This window comes from Xiphophorus couchianus, chromosome 9 (assembly GCF_001444195.1).
Source record: "Xiphophorus couchianus chromosome 9, X_couchianus-1.0, whole genome shotgun sequence".
Classification (NCBI taxonomy): Eukaryota; Metazoa; Chordata; class Actinopteri; order Cyprinodontiformes; family Poeciliidae; genus Xiphophorus; species Xiphophorus couchianus.
Window position 1 is genome coordinate 5549309 of NC_040236.1, and position 17262 is coordinate 5566570.

A 17262-nucleotide genomic window follows, 5' to 3' on the forward strand; every position below is an offset into this window, starting at 1 on the left:
CACTGTGTATTTTTACATCTGCTCGGAAAACTCATCTAGTTTTCTGACCCAACACAAGACGGCTCAATTTATTTGTTGATTCATATTACCTTCTTTGTGTCTTCTGGTATTTGTGTCTTTTCTCTGATATTTGTTCAACTCTTTGTTCATTTGTGCAGTTTTAAAGAGAATATAAATAAAGTTGGCAACTGTGCTTTATCAAAGTATTATAGCGCCAATGATGTTAGACGAAGGAATACAGGCTACTGTAGCAGTTATAGGTTTGTTACTGGTAAATTTAGTGTAGTAAGACCCAGAATCAAATCAGTTTATATATAAGGTGGTAGTTTAATTAATATAAAAGCACAAGACAATTGGCATATATTTATAACACCCTTTCTGTTGTTTTTACCTTCCTTTATGTTATGGTTTGAATTAAAAGTTTTTATGTTCCAATGTGATTTCTGATCTAATCTTATTTCTATTTTGTTTTAATGACCAATTAGTTGATAACCCACATATTTTCTGTGCAATTTTAGCGTTAAGATCACTTTTAGGATTGCATAATTCACCCAATTCACTTTCTCAAATCAATTGTGATAAGAGTGAATATTATACTCTAACTTAAAAATACAGGTACACTTTAAAGCTTGCAATACTATATATTTTTATGTATATATAAATAAACAATATAACTTGTAAAAAAAAAAAAAGTAAGTCAGTTCACAATATTGCTTTTTAAAGGGCAGTAGTATGTGTTTTCCTGGCACATTGCACCATTTTATAGCACAATCAACTATGTTCCCTTTAGTTGTTATAAAAATGCTGCATATATCAAACATGATTTAAAAAGAAATTGACTTTGCAAATTAACACATTGAAATTGGACCTCTGTCTCTTTAAGAAGCTCCTGCTCTTTTAGATACTGCCTTCAGTATATGATCCTTTCAATGTTACTCCTTTATGTCTTTAATATCACTCTTAGTCTGGGATGAGAATGAACGGACAGACGGATTGTAGGTAGGTAAGTAGGCAAAAAGAGCTCCATCAATGGTAAAACTATCAATGTTCTACTTTTCTTTTTTTTTTGCAAAACATCAAAAAAGGAGGGGGGGTTTTCCATTTGGAAAAGACCCCACTTGATTGCAACTAGAATCAAATAATTTTATTACATAACCATATATCTAATTTCATTTGCAATAGTCCATATAATGAAGACATTCAATTATACAGAAGCAACTGAAGGAAATGATTAAAAATGGTTACGGCGGAGTAGGGACAGGGGAATTAACTAAAAGTCCTTAATTATACTTGGTGGACATTAATCACATTGAGAGATGAGGTTCATTTCCCGCTCATCTTAATCTTCATCACGCAGAGAGCAGCAAAGAGGACTGAACGGCTGGGCCCAGAAAAGCACAGTACAGCACATTCAGTACTCTCACCAGCTTTGCCATGGAGACAAATTTTGTATAGAAACTATGTTCCCATGTTGCTACAGTCAAGCCAATTTTGATAATTAAAGTTATGATGATTCCTTAAATTTTTTTGGCATAACTTCTTCTCAACCCAATAATAATGCATCTAAACAAAATCAAATTAAATAATCGATTTACTTCTACATTTAGAATTTGCTTCTATATTTAAATCGAGAGCTGGCAGAGGCTTTACTTTCTTTGAACTATTAGACAAACATATTTGGAGAAACATGCATGGGGATTTTTTTTTTTTTGCAGATCCTGCATTTGGTTATTTAAACTTTTGAATTTCCTGAATTCTGAGGTTAATTCGTTTTAAATTACTATTTTTATTTATTATGAAAGTTATTCCACTCCTTAACTGTCACTGTGTTTTCAGCAGTAATATTATGTTTCTCTGGTGAATCATTTAAAAACTTACAGAATTGTTTGTTACAAAGAACATAAGATAGTCGTTGTTGTTAATTTTATTGCCGAGTGTTTTTACAGGGACGTGCCGTCCGGTTAAACTGTAAATAAAGTAAAAAAACAAAACAAAACATCAATAGGTAGTATTGCAGTATTCGATAAACACAAACGTAAACATAGATTTATTAGCTAGGCTTCACTAACCAGTTATAAGGCAGTTTATTCTTAGAACACTTCGTCATATAATAAACATTGGCATTCAACTATCACAGTGCAGCAAACACAGCTAGCATTGGGCTAATTAGCACTTATTATCACGCTTAGAACAGATAACAAAAAGCTAATCTCCCCACAACTTACAGCATTAATAACTCACCACGTTGGGCAACACTCATGAACGCCAGTAGAATATGATTTTATTGTAGCTTCAGCTTGTTAGCTTCAGCTAACGGCAGTCTCGGTGCATTACTGGCCTGCCGTAAGTTTCTTCTCTTGTTTCACCTCCCCTCCACTACCAATGCAAAACAACTACAGAGCCCCCTAGCGGAATGGGAGGAGTGAATCCAACATTGGTTTTTTTTATGTAGATAAATAAAATAAAATACATAAATGATACATAAGGGAGCCTGACAGTTTTGCAATTTCACATAGTTGCAGAAATCAAAGTTCACAATTTTGAATTATTTGAGATTTATTAGATGGAACTTTTAAATTTGATCAAATGAGTATGAAATAAATTAATGTTTGAAGAGACCACTATTAAGCAAGCATAAGGATAGAAAGACAATGAGGTCAAACTTGAATAAAGATAATTTTTCTCCACACCCTGTCTCTTTTCCACATGGTTAGAAAGACACTTTTGTAACAACTGAAAAAGGTGAGGAAAGTTGGAGAGAAGTGATAATTGTCACTCAAGTTTTGAACACCAATATTATGGTATCACACTTTACTCAAAGGTAAATTATGTATTTTAAAATGAACATTTAAGAATAATTTTAAAACTTCAGGAAGCATCTGTCTTAGTGAACCAAAAACGGAGCAAATTTTACAGCATGATCATCCTGAATCTAGCTGAACCATCTTCACTACTCCTATAAATGTTAAAACCCTTGAGTAAACTTGCAGTTTCAGAAGGAAGTGCTCTGCAGGGAAAATCAGATACAATAAAGTATGACCTATAGTGCTTCTCCATTTTTACAGAAGATAAAATGTAAAAATGTTTCTCCTTTTCATTTCCCTAAAGAATCTTTTCTGCTGTGTTTTGAAACAGCTTGTGGTTTTTTTTAGAAAATGTCTTTCTAATGAGCAAGTGCAGATGCCAATACAGAGCTTTTGTGGAATATTTTGAATCTAACAATATTGTACAGGGAAAAGTACAGTAAAAGTGGTAATTACCCTTGTGATTTTTAGACTTTTGCTAATTTGTACTTTAAATCCCATTGACCAAATTCAATTTATGTTCAAATGTTCAAATAACATATCTTACTTGGAGCATATTCTAGTAATTAATAAATATTGACAATCTTGCAAATACCTTGATAATGTTATATCGGCCAATGTGAAAAGGAAGAACAATGTAGAAATTAACAGCCCACATGTAATTATGTTAGGTTTTTCTGCTTTACAGTGTGGACATTTGGATATGAGATTGTGAAGATATCAAGGAGGGGTGTTGTTGCATCAACATTAGCTGTAGCATAAACAGGAATTATCCTTAGAAAATCTCACAAAGGAACTCACAGATGAATAGTAAACATATGTCCTCTACTATAAAGAAAGAATACAATCAACAGGAGTCTGCTTTTAGGTGAGCACATTTGCAAAAACACTGTCAGAATGTAAATGATTTGATGATTACTGGAAAGAAAAAAAGCATCGCACGACATCTGTTTTATTCTGTTTAAATATTTTTCTGTTGTTTTTGTGTTCATAGACATATGTTTGCTTGCTTGATACACAAGTAAGATTCTTACTGCAATTGTTAGGATCTTATTTATTTTCAGCCAGGGCTTTTTACAGAGCACATTTTTTCTCAGCTTTGCTAAAACTCACTAGTTTGATTTACAGGGTTATATAAAGGAAATTTCTTGTAAGGTTTAGAAAGAATGTTTCCCACCATGCTATCAACAAAAAAATAGCAACAGTTATAATAATATGATCTGGCAGCTGGCCCTTGGCATATTATATGGATTTGTGTGCCTTCTCTAAATCACTATCGATTCTTTTTACGGAAATATTCATTATTGTTTTATTCCAGCATAGATCTCCCAAGCCCATACAGGATTAATGAGAAATAATGTTTTTATCTAACTCTAATGCCAACACAATCAGAATGGTTTCACAGCTTCAACCTTTGAGAGAGCAGTGTCCTCATCTTAGTCATGCAATTTCTCTGCCTCTCTTACACGCTGCCTATTTATTTCCTTTCTCAATATCTACCATAATCATTGCATTCTAACTGCTTAGCATTATAAAAGAACACACTGTCATATTTTTTTGTTACATTTACATTTTGCTCTTCACATAGGTCTCTTAGCTCCTCTGCAGTTTGCACAAGCAGGCTGAGCTCAGCGAATCTTGGATGCTCTAAGGATCCATGATGAAGACAAAACAAATATCTAACTTGTCATATAGACAGCTTTATGGCATGGGTAGGTAGTGTAACATTAAAATATTTTGCTCATGTCTATTTTTTTTAACCTTTTCTTTTACCACCACCTGCACAATTCTAATTGTAGATTTTGTAAGCTTTTTAAAAGACCCGAATCAGCAAGATGCTGCTATAATTTACTGACCTGTACACTTGATATAGAGCTGGGAAATGGGACTAAGAAATCTGATTAATCTTTGCATTATGATCAGTTGAGGGTGAGAATGTATTAAAAATAAGTCTAGAATGTACAGATACAGACAGAATTAGTTGCATATGCAGAATGTTTTTGAATAAATTTATGTTTTCCTGGACCAGCATAATCTCACTCTGATTTCAATCCAACTATTTTAATTTGTGTGTACATTTATTGATAGTGGGGAATCAAAGCCACATTAAAAATAACTGTTTATAACACCATCACTGCACAATTATCACTGTGCTTGACAATGAGTTATAATGAACGTGATTGAAACTTTTTTAATTTAAATTTTGTTTTCTTTTGATATAGCAGACTATCTTAGAACTTCTAATTACTAATGAATGACTTTCTTTGTTGCTGGGCTCAAAATATGTCACAACACAAAAGCCCATTTTCATTTACCCACTGGCCTCTAGGCTGAACAAAAGCCCATTTTTATCTTGCCACCACACAGAGTGAACAGGATGGTGAATGAGGTAAAACAAAATACAACTTCAAAGCTCATTGTCTGAGTTGCAGGAATGAGTGGCATCTTGGGGTTACCATATCTGCATAACAACTATTTGCATGCAAACCAGTTGTAAACATGTGCAATTCCAAGTTTTGATTAGATAAGAGTGAGATTGAGGATTTTAAAAAGCAAAGACTGAATATGTGGCAAAACAAAATAACTGTTAATATACATTAGTAGATTTGAAAGGCTGCATGACTGTCCTCCAAAACCTCTGGTAAACATGTTCAAGTGCATGGCATCACAAACTCTTTAAGTACCCACTGACATTAAAATAAAATTTAAAAAAATAAATAATAGTAAAAAATCAAGAGGTCATTGCCGAGTCTTTTAGCAAGATAATGATCCAGAATATGGTTTCACCAGACCAAAGTTCAACCTTCTTCCATGGACATCTGGCTCCCCAGACTTAAATCACAGAAAGATTGTAAAGAGAGCGCATGGAGAATCTATTGAAAAAATTCAGTCCTGACATATCATTCTCATATTAAACATTGTGTTTTTCTATATTTTTCAATTTAGGGTTATGCAATGAATGTATGCAATACCTCACTCATTTATTCTGAAGCTATTTAAAAGTGTTCTACAAATTGTTAACAGAGTTGCAAAAGATGTGTCGCTTCACCTTGCTATTAATTATCAGTTTTAATTATTAATTATCTTATAAATTATCAAGTTATCAGTTTTGTGAAGCGAAATATATTGTCTGGACATTTGCGCTGATTTAAAACAGCAGACCAATTCATGGGCACATTGATATAATTTTCCATTTTAAAATAGAGATTGGAAAGTAATTATTTAAGCCGAGTAGTTCCATTATGCTAAAACCTTTGTTTACTTTGTTATAGCGTTTATACTTTATACATTAGGTGTATTTAAGGCTGTGAGAGAGGGTGAAACAAATTGCAAAATGTATGACCTTGTACAAGTTGGCTCTATGTTCAATGTTTTTACTACATTTTCTGCACTCTTAAAGTAATTTACCATCCATTGTTGACTGATAATGACACAGCTTAAAATGGAATCTCTCCTGGCTTAAAGCACTTTTCACACATACAAAATATCCATTAGTAGTTCCTGAAAAGCATGCTGTGAGCACAAACTGAATCATCTTGGGTTTGGGAAAAATATTGCCTTGCTTAACATTAGTGATATTCAGGCATATGCTGAGGTCTCGCCTGTGGTCCAAGCCTCTCATTAAGTTACCTGGCATTGAGCAAACAGAAATAATCTTGTCTGGTTTAAGTGAATACTGCTCACATGGCTCCTGGTTTTCACTGACAGAATTTGCTCTCTGTGTTGAAGCTTTAGCCCATAAAACTGAATGTATCCCCTTTCTGCTGAAATGTATTTGTATGCTGAAACAACAAACCTATAGTCAACAATATTATAAGTAGAAACAGTGTAAAATTAATGTTGTGGAAGCAACCACAAAATTCAAAAGCTGCTTTATGCCAACTTTAATTAACAGAATGATGGTATTTATATGTGCTTAGCTGTTTGGACAGATGAATGTGGCATCTTCAGGCCAAAAATTGTGGCAAAAGTTGAACAACACATTTTGCAGGTCCACAAATCTCTTAGTGATCTCTTAGACATTTATTGTGACGTTTCCATGATGTCACAAAAGAAAGCAGTATTTCTCAAGTTTGTCTCGGAAAAACATATACTTGTTGTAATCTTATTATTTTATTTATTTATGTATTTATATTTACTGATTACTTACAGTAATAACTCTGGCAATGGGTTAATCCAGAAAAGCATATTGCCCCGAAATGTTCTAAATATGATGCGGATCACTTTAAAATGGAGTGCCCAAAGTCGGTCCTCGAGGGCCGGCATCCTGCATGTTTTAGTTCTCTCCCTGGTTTAACGCACCTGAATCAAGTGATGGCTTGTTAGAAGGCCTACGAAGAACATTGACATGCTGAAAAGGTTGTTGGTACCACCAGGGAGAGAAACCAAGACGTGCAGGATGCCAGCCCTCCAGGACAAACTTTGGGCATCCCTGCTTTAAAAGAAGAAGAAGAAGAATTACTTTATTCATCCCAGCAGGAAAATTATTTTGCAGTTACAGCAAGAATTTTTTATACACAGATTAACACACACACGACAGGAGGCAGGCAGCCAGCTGAGCCGGCACCATTTTTGAAGGAGGACATGGGGCAAAGGTCGTCGGGACCGGGAGTCGAACCCGCGATGTCCGCGGGTCTAAGGCCTCCAAATGTGGGGTGGGGCGTGCTAACCCCCCGCGCCACCACATCACGCCCCATTAAAACATTAAAAATAAGCAAGGCTCGATTGTAATTAGTGTCTCATATGAAAAATTTTCCATATCCAGGTCTCAATGCAGCATGTCTTACCAGACAGCTTTGGAGTTCATGTATGAAAACCCTGTGTTTGAGTCTTATTACTTTTTACTACAGACAGTAAAATCTTTGGTGGAACGTATACTTTGAAAAATGTTTTAGAGCTACACAAAAAAGATACAAATTTGCCCTGTCAATAAAGCAAACAATAGCAAGGAGATAATCTGTAACTTTGAAACAAAACACATTTGTGTGAAGAGCACAGGGGTATTTGTCTAAATGTGTTTGTTAGAGACAATTATGCTTAAAAGATTCAGTGTTTTCAGTAAAACATTTGGACTAGCTTCTGTTTAATCTATAAAACAAGCTACAGTAATAAAGGAACATGCACATTGGACAAACAGAAAGCCCACAGAGGAGAAAGTCATTGAAAGGTATAGCACTAAATTATTCTTCTTTTAATGATTTTATTCTGTATTACTCCCATTGGAACGTACCCTAACACTACATATGCACAGGTAATCACTTGTCCTGTACATTATTCAGTGACATTTAGCTGAAGTACAACATAGGCTACAGGGATAAGATGAGGGGACTGAACAAAGAGTTGGGGAAAAAAAACACTTATTATTCCAGCACTCAACACTGCATGTTCTACTGAGGTACAAAACCAATTATTGTGATACCTTTCTTAGAATGTGTCTGTATCCTTACATTCTTTCTATTGTAGATGCAGTTAAAGGTGCAATAGACAAGAAATTAAAGGTTAAGAAAGATACACTATTTATATTATATTATGTTATTATAATAGATTCAGTGTTAATGTAATTACTCATTTCATTGCCCTAACCCCACATTATAATTAAAGAACAACTGGTAAAACTGTTAAATGTACAGCGCAGACACCAGCATTTCAATTGGAAAGTAGACAAAAGTTGAATCACAATAAACTGAAAATTGATTTTTTTTTAGCTTTAAGGAATCAATAATTATCTTTTCTGCCAGCTGAGAGGAGTGATATCTGCTTATATTTTCTCTCAGCTTGCGAAAAAACATTATGTTGACTGAATGCATTAAGAGGGCATTTAAGTCTAAATGCATTAAAGTATATTGTCAGTAATGCTGAAAGTGACTGTTACATTTAATTTAGCTATTACAAATGTAAATCCCTCTAATATTTCTTTTTTCATTTTTGCAATTGCACAGGAAGAAGTTCCATGTGCCTAAGATGTTGTGTTCCAATCGGCGTCATACATTGTTGCAGATGTAGCCTACATGGGCATAAAGAAACTTGAATAACTTATAGATGAGCATAATTAGAAAGAAAGTCCGGCACAGCAGAATCTTTGTAATCTCAGCACAATTAGAAAAGTTGTGTTTCATATACTGCACTTGTGTTGAATCCAATAATTCCCTTGGCACATGCAAAAATGGCTGACCTGTCATTTAATCATCATTATGGGGAACAGTGAGACCCCAGAGACCGCAGGGGTTTAAAAATCAGTTAGTCAATAAATCTAACAAGAACCTATATTTGGGGGCACTTAGTGAAGATATTTATTATAAATGTCCAATCTAGAGTAATCTTTTCTAATACATACTGTGGTGAGATAACAGTTGCGGTATACTTCACAAGCATACAAAAATAAGCATGACTTACATTGGAAGTACAATGGAGAGCCATCTTACTGTAATATAGGTCACCATGGAGTATAAGTCGCATCAGTCAAAAAATGTCATGAAGAGAACAAAACATATTTAAGTTGCACTGTAGTATAAGTCGAATTTATTAAGAAATTGTCAAAAGTGAGAGGGATCTAGTCCATGTTTATTATACAACCCAGTGACATGTTGCATTTAGTTACCTGCTTTCCAATAAACTCACAGAAACTCTTAAGCATGGCTTGGAAGTCTGTATCAAAGGTCAGGAACAGAAAGATGACACCGCTCCAACAGGAAAACATCTTTACAACATCTGTAATTTCAAAAGAACACAAAACATTTCAACTTTTGCAAAGCATCAAGCTGGGTCTGTCTTTGATCCTGCAGACTGTCACATTGCATTTGAGTGTACTGCAAAGCATGCATCATGATGGTACATCACAGAAAAACTATTCGCTACTTTTTCTTTGATGATTCCCACAAAAAGGGGACTTTGACAAGCTGTGCTCGACAAACTTTCATTGTTTTTACAAAATAAATTAATAAAATAAGCAAATGGTAATAATAAATACAACTAATATTATTGATAATAAAAGAAAAAATAAGAAAAAATTCAAATGCAATTGTCAACTAAGACACTTTCAAAACAATTAACACACAGGCCTAAACAGTAGACCCCATGGTTTAAGTGACACATTGTGTTTATAAACGACACTAACCATGTCAAAGCATTTAAAAAATGACACAAAAGCAAATATGTCCTTCCAAATTAACCTTCAAACTGATTGCTAAGTGAAGATTTTTGAGAAGTAGATTAAAATTGGTGGTTCAGTGGATTCATACTGGTATAGGTAGTATCTAATAGGTAGAAACTTTTTTTTTTATCTATACCACTAATAGTATAGGTAAACTTAGACTTATAGATGGTCACCTTTTGTGGTGTTTGTATGCATCCATTGTGCAATATCCTGAATTTAGAATACAGTACACTAGTGCATAAAAAAATCTACTATTTAAATGAAATTAAGAAATAATCTAAAAAAATCACTACAAATGATAGGTTAACCAGGTATATAAATGAGCTGTTGTGGTATATAAACAAACAGTTCAATATTCTTTTTTGAGCATTTTAGTGACTGAGTTAAAAAAACAAAAAGTTTCAATGTTTCTTTATTCACAGGCTAAATATGTCATAAAAGGGCTTATGAAGAGTTTTGACATTCTCAAAAAATAAATAAATAAATAAAATTAAGACAGAGCATAATTGGTCATTCAACATACTAAACTTCACAGTTGCACTCCTGTCAGAGAACACCTGGTATTTCTTTTCCTGAAAGAATATTCTAAATACAGATACTTTAAAGCTCTTTTGAATAATAAATATTACTTAATGTCATTGACATCATTAAGTGTGTAAAATTGAAGAAGACGGTGAATAAAAATCAATTCAGCAGTGCGCTTACTTTATAAGTACAGGAACCTTTCAGCGATAATCAAGGTATCGGACACAATGATTGCTATTTTAGCTACTATAACCCACTGGCTTCCATATAAGAGCAGGTAGTAGTGAACGTTGACTGTGTTTAATGTGGCATTTAAGTAGAAAGAAAATGTAGATGAAGCTGTTAGCATTCATTTTAGTTTTAAACATCGTTTCATGTGAACCTGACACCAATTCTAACATCAGAGGGGATGAGAAGAAAAAAACACAAAAAGACTTAGCCTTTCAAAGGTTTAGCATGCACACTGTTTCCTTAAATTAAAGCTTCTATGACTCATGATGGTTTAACAACAGACTTCATGGCCATCTTTCTCAACCGCATACTGCTGATTATGCAAGCTAACGAAAAATTTTCCTAATGAATAAGAAGATGATTATAGTTGAAGATGATGATATAAGGGCACATTTGGACAGAGAAGAAGAATGGCTTCAGAAAATAATAAAAAAGTGTTTTCCTTTAGTAGAAAAAAGCTTACTGCTCACAAAACGTCTGTGGACTTTGGGGTCACCCATTCAACACCGCATACATAATATAATCTCTCCAGGCAATTTTGTAACTATTTGTGCTGTAAAACTTGTGAACAGAGCCTATCACACGTTAAACAAGCATGTAAACATCTCGGATAACAATGACCCAAATGATAACCCGGGAGGATAACTAAAAGATATAAACAAATACTATAGTTTTCCCTATAAACCCAGAGTTTCTTGTAAGCCATCAGTCTTTTAAATAAGAGGTAAAATATATTGAACAATCTTTTTTTTTTGACATACACCAATTATTCTAGTAATCCTAAGATTTATGTCAGTCAAATTCCCTCAATTTCATGAATGTATTCTTTACATGTTTTTTTCATTTAGAAATACAACACACATTTGCATTATTATGGAGTAGATGCTTAGTTCTTAATGCAAGTTTAAATTAAAAAAATACTGTTTTGGAGATTACAATCTTTGATAAAAGATTGGTGGATATACTTGTTGCATAAAATCTAACCTGGAGCAAGAAGATTGTAGCCATCATTCACAGAGATCGTCATTGATCGTCTTTTTCTTTACATTATAAACAAATGCAAAACAGGACTGGGCATAATACAGTATTTATTGACAACTCAATAAATACAATCACAAAATGGTCAAATGTATGCAAAAAACAAATGAAGGGTACTGTGTGGTTCAATTGGTAAAACTTGCACACCATGTTCAGAGGATATGGTCCTTGGCGTGGTTATCCTGGTTTACCACGGATAACCACCACGGTTTACCACGGTTTTGGGTCATTTGCTGCATGTCTTCCACCTCTCTCATTCCTGTTCATCCCCCTCACGTCGGGCATGATGGATCCTCAATATTGTGGAGCTCCGGTAACAGTAAGACAAAACTTGGGTGCAAATCCTACATTATTCACCTACAATATAAATAAAAGCTAATCCAAGTAAACTAACTCAAATATCCCATGGAAAGGAATTTGAATAATCCGAAAGAAAAATGATCAACAGTGGAAATGAGAATGGAATAATTATTTTTCCGTGATAAGTTCAAAATGATCCCACACGGGAGAAAACTTCCTCTTCCTCTGTTGATCCATGCCAGTAGTCAAATACGAGCCAAAAACCAACACAGAGCAAAGAACACAAAGTATCTCCATCCAACAAAACCCACAAACGTGTCGACATAGTTTCTCCCTCATCAATACAATGGACCTTACCAGAGGGACCGCTTTTCATTGGCTGATGCCCATTCTACGTGGTCACGTGCCTGGCCGTCTCACAAACACACTTAGCGTAATGTTATGCATATAACTACTGTTCCCTGAAGGAGAGGAACGAGGTACAACACATAGAGTATGGGATATCACGCCCTGCGTGGCCTAACTGAAGACACCTTTAATCACGCCGTAAGGCAAATGACGTGTGATGACGGGTGGCAGGCCCCGCCTGCATATAAATACACCCCCATCACAGTCATTATTCAGTTCGATGGCCGCTCTTCACCGAGCCAGGCTGACTGGCGGGGCAGAAAAAAGGTGTTGTACCTCGTTCCTCTCCTTCAGGGAACAGTAGTTATATGCATAACATTACGTTCCCTTTCAGTCGATTCACTCGGTACAACACATAGAGTATGGGACATATATACACGCCCCGCGGAGCAGCCATCAAACCTAAGACAAAAGTACTGAACTAGTTTGAAACCTCCAACCCAGCAGAAAGAACAGAATGAGCCACAGAAGGGGCTGTCACATCCAGACGATAAAACCGAACAAAAGTGTGCGGTGAAGACCAGCTGGCTGCAGCACAGATGTCACTCACAGGGACCCCTCTGAAAAGGGCCCAGGATGCCGCTACACCTCTGGTTGAATGTGCTCTCACACCATGAGGTAAAGGGAGGCCCTTGCTGATGTAAGCCAGAGAAATAGCCTCCACGACCCAATGAGAGAGTCTCTGTCTGGAGAGAGCCTTGCCTCTAGCCGGATTGGCAAAACACACAAACAGCTGATCACACAGTCGCACATTCTGAGTACGATTGATGTAAAGTCTCAGTGCACGCACTGGGCACAGAAAATGCAGCCTTCTTTGCTCTTCAGAAGCAAAAGGAGGGGGATAAAAACTAGAAAGCTCAATGGTCATTGTGCTGTAATCCAAAGGAATCACCTTAGGGAGATATGCAGCATTTGGTCTTAAGGTGACCCTTAAACCATCAGCTGAAAACTGAACACAAGAGGGGTGCACCGAAAGTGCATGCAGGTCCCCAACCCGTTTTGTAGTTGCCAAAGCAAGAAGCAGAGCTGTCTTATATGATAGAAATTTCAAATCAACCAACTCAAGGGGCTCGAAAGGAGTGCTACAAAGAGCGTCCAAGACCACAGTAAGATTCCAGGAAGGAACATTAGATTTTATCCCTGGTCTCAGTCTACGGACCCCTTTTAAGAAACGCACAGCCAGGGGATGAGCACCTGGTGTCCCTCCATCAAGACCAACATGACAAGCCGAGATGGAAGCCAAGTAAACTTTAATTGTGGAGAACGAGAGACCCTTATCCACTAGCTCCTGTAGGAATGTCAAAACATCCACAATGGAGCACTGGAAGGGAGAAATGCTTTTGCTGTGACACCACTGTTCAAAAACACGCCACTTATACGCATATAACCCCCTCGTGGAAGCTGCTCTGGAGCTCTGAATGGTTGCAACCACATCTAAAGGAAGGCCTCTAGCTAACAAGCTGGACCTCTCAGCAGGTAGGCATGTAGCATCCACAATTCTCGGTGTGGATGAAATACTTCCCCCCCTGCCTGGGAGAGGAGATCCCTGCGGGCGGGGAGTTTCCAGGGCTTCATCACCAGCAAGCTGATTATTTCTGCATACCATGACTTTGCTGGCCAACGAGGGGCCACCAGAATCAAGGACAGGCCCCATCTGCGTACTCTCCCTAGCACTGGCAGAATCATTTCCACTGGGGGAAATGCATACAGAAGCACATTGGGCCATGGGTGAGCCAGGGCATCCACTCCCAGTGGAGCGCTGTGATCCGTTATGGAAAAGAATAGGGACAGTGGGTGTTGGCTTTGGTGGCAAAGAGATCCACTGAAGCTTTGCCGAACCTTCGCCAAATCTGTACAACCACGGATGGATGTAGTCTCCACTCCCTCACCAGTGGGCCTCCCCTTGACAGCAGATCCGCCCCCAAATTCAGGTGTCCTGGAATATGAGTTGCTTTGACAGACAGAAAATGAATGCTGCACCACTGCAATAGTCTGTGAGATAATTTCAGCAAGGGAAGTGAATGAGTGCCCCCTTGTCTGTTTATGTAGGACACCACAGTGGTGTTGTCTGTCCTTATCAGAACATGCTGGTTCATCAGAACCTTGCAAAAATGCCTCAGAGCTAGCAGGACAGCTCGCAACTCCAGGTAGTTTATGTGGAGCTTGGATTGGGATAATGTCCAGACCCCCCTCACCGCAACGCCATCGCATATTGCCCCCCACCCCTTCAGAGAGGCATCTGTGGACAACACTTTGCGAAAGGACACCCTGCCGATTGGAGACCCACGGTATAGCAGACCGGGCTCTCTCCATGGGCGAAGGGCTGACATGCAAGAAGCAGTTATCGTCAGCCTTCTGTGCAGGTGCCGTGACGTGCACAGCCGGTGAGAGCGTGTCCACCGCTGTATTGGGCGCATTTTCAACAGTCCGAGTGGCACCACTGCGATCATGGAGGCCATTATTCCCATCAGCCGCAAGACAGTCTGAAAGCGCAGTTTGCACCCCAACTAAAACTGAGCTAGGCATCGATGAAATGCGGTCACACGATGCTCTGAGAGACGAGCTCGAGCTGACAGGGAGCATATTTCCAGCCCCAGGAATGAGAACTGTTGACTCGGGTTCAGTGAACTTTTTTGAAAGTTTACCGAGAAACCCAGCGCTTGAATGTGGGACAGCACCTGCGGCAGCTGTTCTGCAGCCTGCTCTCTGGAACTGGCTATTAAAGCCCAGTCGTCCAGATAAGCCAGAATGCGAATTCCCTTTTCTCTGAGAGGGGCTAGCGCTGTCTCCACAATTTTCGTAAATGTGCGAGGGGCAAGAGACAGACCGAAGGGTAAGACCAGGTACTCGTACGCTATTCCCTCGAAAGCAAACCTCAGAAAACGTCTGTGTTCTGGGTGTATTGCCACGTGAAAGTAAGCATCCGTCAGATCGATTGTTGCAAACCAATCGCCTGGGCCGACTGCGTTCAAAAGTTGCCTCAGCGTCAACATTTTGAATTTGAACTTGCGAAGGTGCTTGTTTAACACTCTTAAATCCAGGATGGGACGTAGCCCACCTCCCTTCTTCGGAACAACAAAATAGCGGCTGTACCAACCTCTTTTTGCTTCCGAAGTGGGAACCACACGCACTGCTCCTTTTGCCAACAACGTGTTTATTTCGTCTCTCAGAACTCTGGCTGCTTCGGTCCCCACAGTTGTGTTTATAACTGATTGGAACCTGGGCGGTCTTATCCGGAACTGCAACCGGTAACCCGTAGCAACGGTCCTTTCTATCCATGGGGAAAGTGCGCATGCGCGCCAAAAGGGTACGCGTGCAGCCAGACTGCTGACCTGATGCACTGTTGGGGAGGTGCTGCCCTCTGCTGGGATGGAGAGGAGTAGCTCCGTTTGACTGTTGTGCACGCTGTGGCACACAGTGCTTTGATTTTGATTTTTTGGCAAAGGAATTGCACTCTTTATTGAAACATGTGGAACAGTTACACAAACATTCAGAACATTTTCTCTCGTTTCTTGAGAAACATTTAGCCCACTTAAACCTGGGGCTGAGAGTGCAAATTGTATGTGCGTTGGGGTGTTGTGCTTGGGAGACTGTGTTAGGAAAACGCAGCGCCTCTTGGGGCTGGAACCCTGAACAGAACAAACAAGATGCCTTTTGCGCATAAACGAATGAGTGGCGGCAATCAGGTCTCCCTGCTTCTGATGCCTCTCTGTTGTCACGCTGTCTCACGTCGTCAGGATGACTGAGGCTTTTTCTTCCGAGACGTCAAATCTCGTTGAAAACCCGGAGGGGGCCCTTTGCTCCAAGCCGACTGGCGGGGAGTATGCTTTTTCAACGGCTGTGAAATTGTAGTGTTCAGAGCTGCGGGGGGTGCTGCTCTCTTAGGTGGTGCCGGTGTCGTCACCGGCTTGCGTGCGCTCATGTTGGACCTGGACCTAGCGTCACGTCTGGGAATGATGCAACGAAGAGCTTCAGTTTGCTTTTTCTTAAGCTCGAACTTCGCTTGGATCGCATCAAGGGACTGCCCAAAAAGCCCATCTGTTGACACCGGCTCATCCAGGTATATGGCCCTGTCCCTATCGGGAACGTCAGAAAGCGTTAGCCATAAGTGTCTCTGAGCAACCACTGTGGAAGCCATCCCCCTCCCCAGTGAGAGCGCAGCACAGCGGGATGTGCAAAGAATATAATCAGCAGTGATTCTGATCTCATTTAAGAGGGGGATCAGATGGCTATCAGGAGGCATCTGAGCCCCTAGCTCGGACAAGCACATAGCTTGATAAGTTTGAAGCATGGTGGCTGAGCTCAGGGAGCGAGCAGTGGTTGCTTGAGCGCGATAGGTCTTCTCCAACTGAGATGCGGAAAACCTGCATTGTTTTGAGGGCAAGGTGGCAGAGCCGCCCACACCATGGTTGTATGATGGCGCCAGGTAAGCTGCCAAGGACGCCTCCATCGGTGGTAAATTAACCAGACCCGCTTTGTCAGCACCCTCCAGGTCCACATACTGCCTGTAGCCAGGCACTGTAACACGCGTGGACAACGGTTTGTTCCAGGACGACGTTAGCTCCGAGACAAAATCTGGGAACATGGGCAGGCAGTTTTTAACCGCAGCTGGCTCCGTTGGAAGGTAGAATCCAGTGAAACGGGACACCTTCTGAGCAGGAGGAGGGGTGGGCCACTCGACGTCTAACTTATCAGCTGCACGACGGCAAAGGGAAAGGAACGATGTGTCGTCCTGACCCACCGGGGATGAAGCGGCAGCAGATGGACACTGACCCGCGGAAAAGTCGTCATCATCTTCCGAAA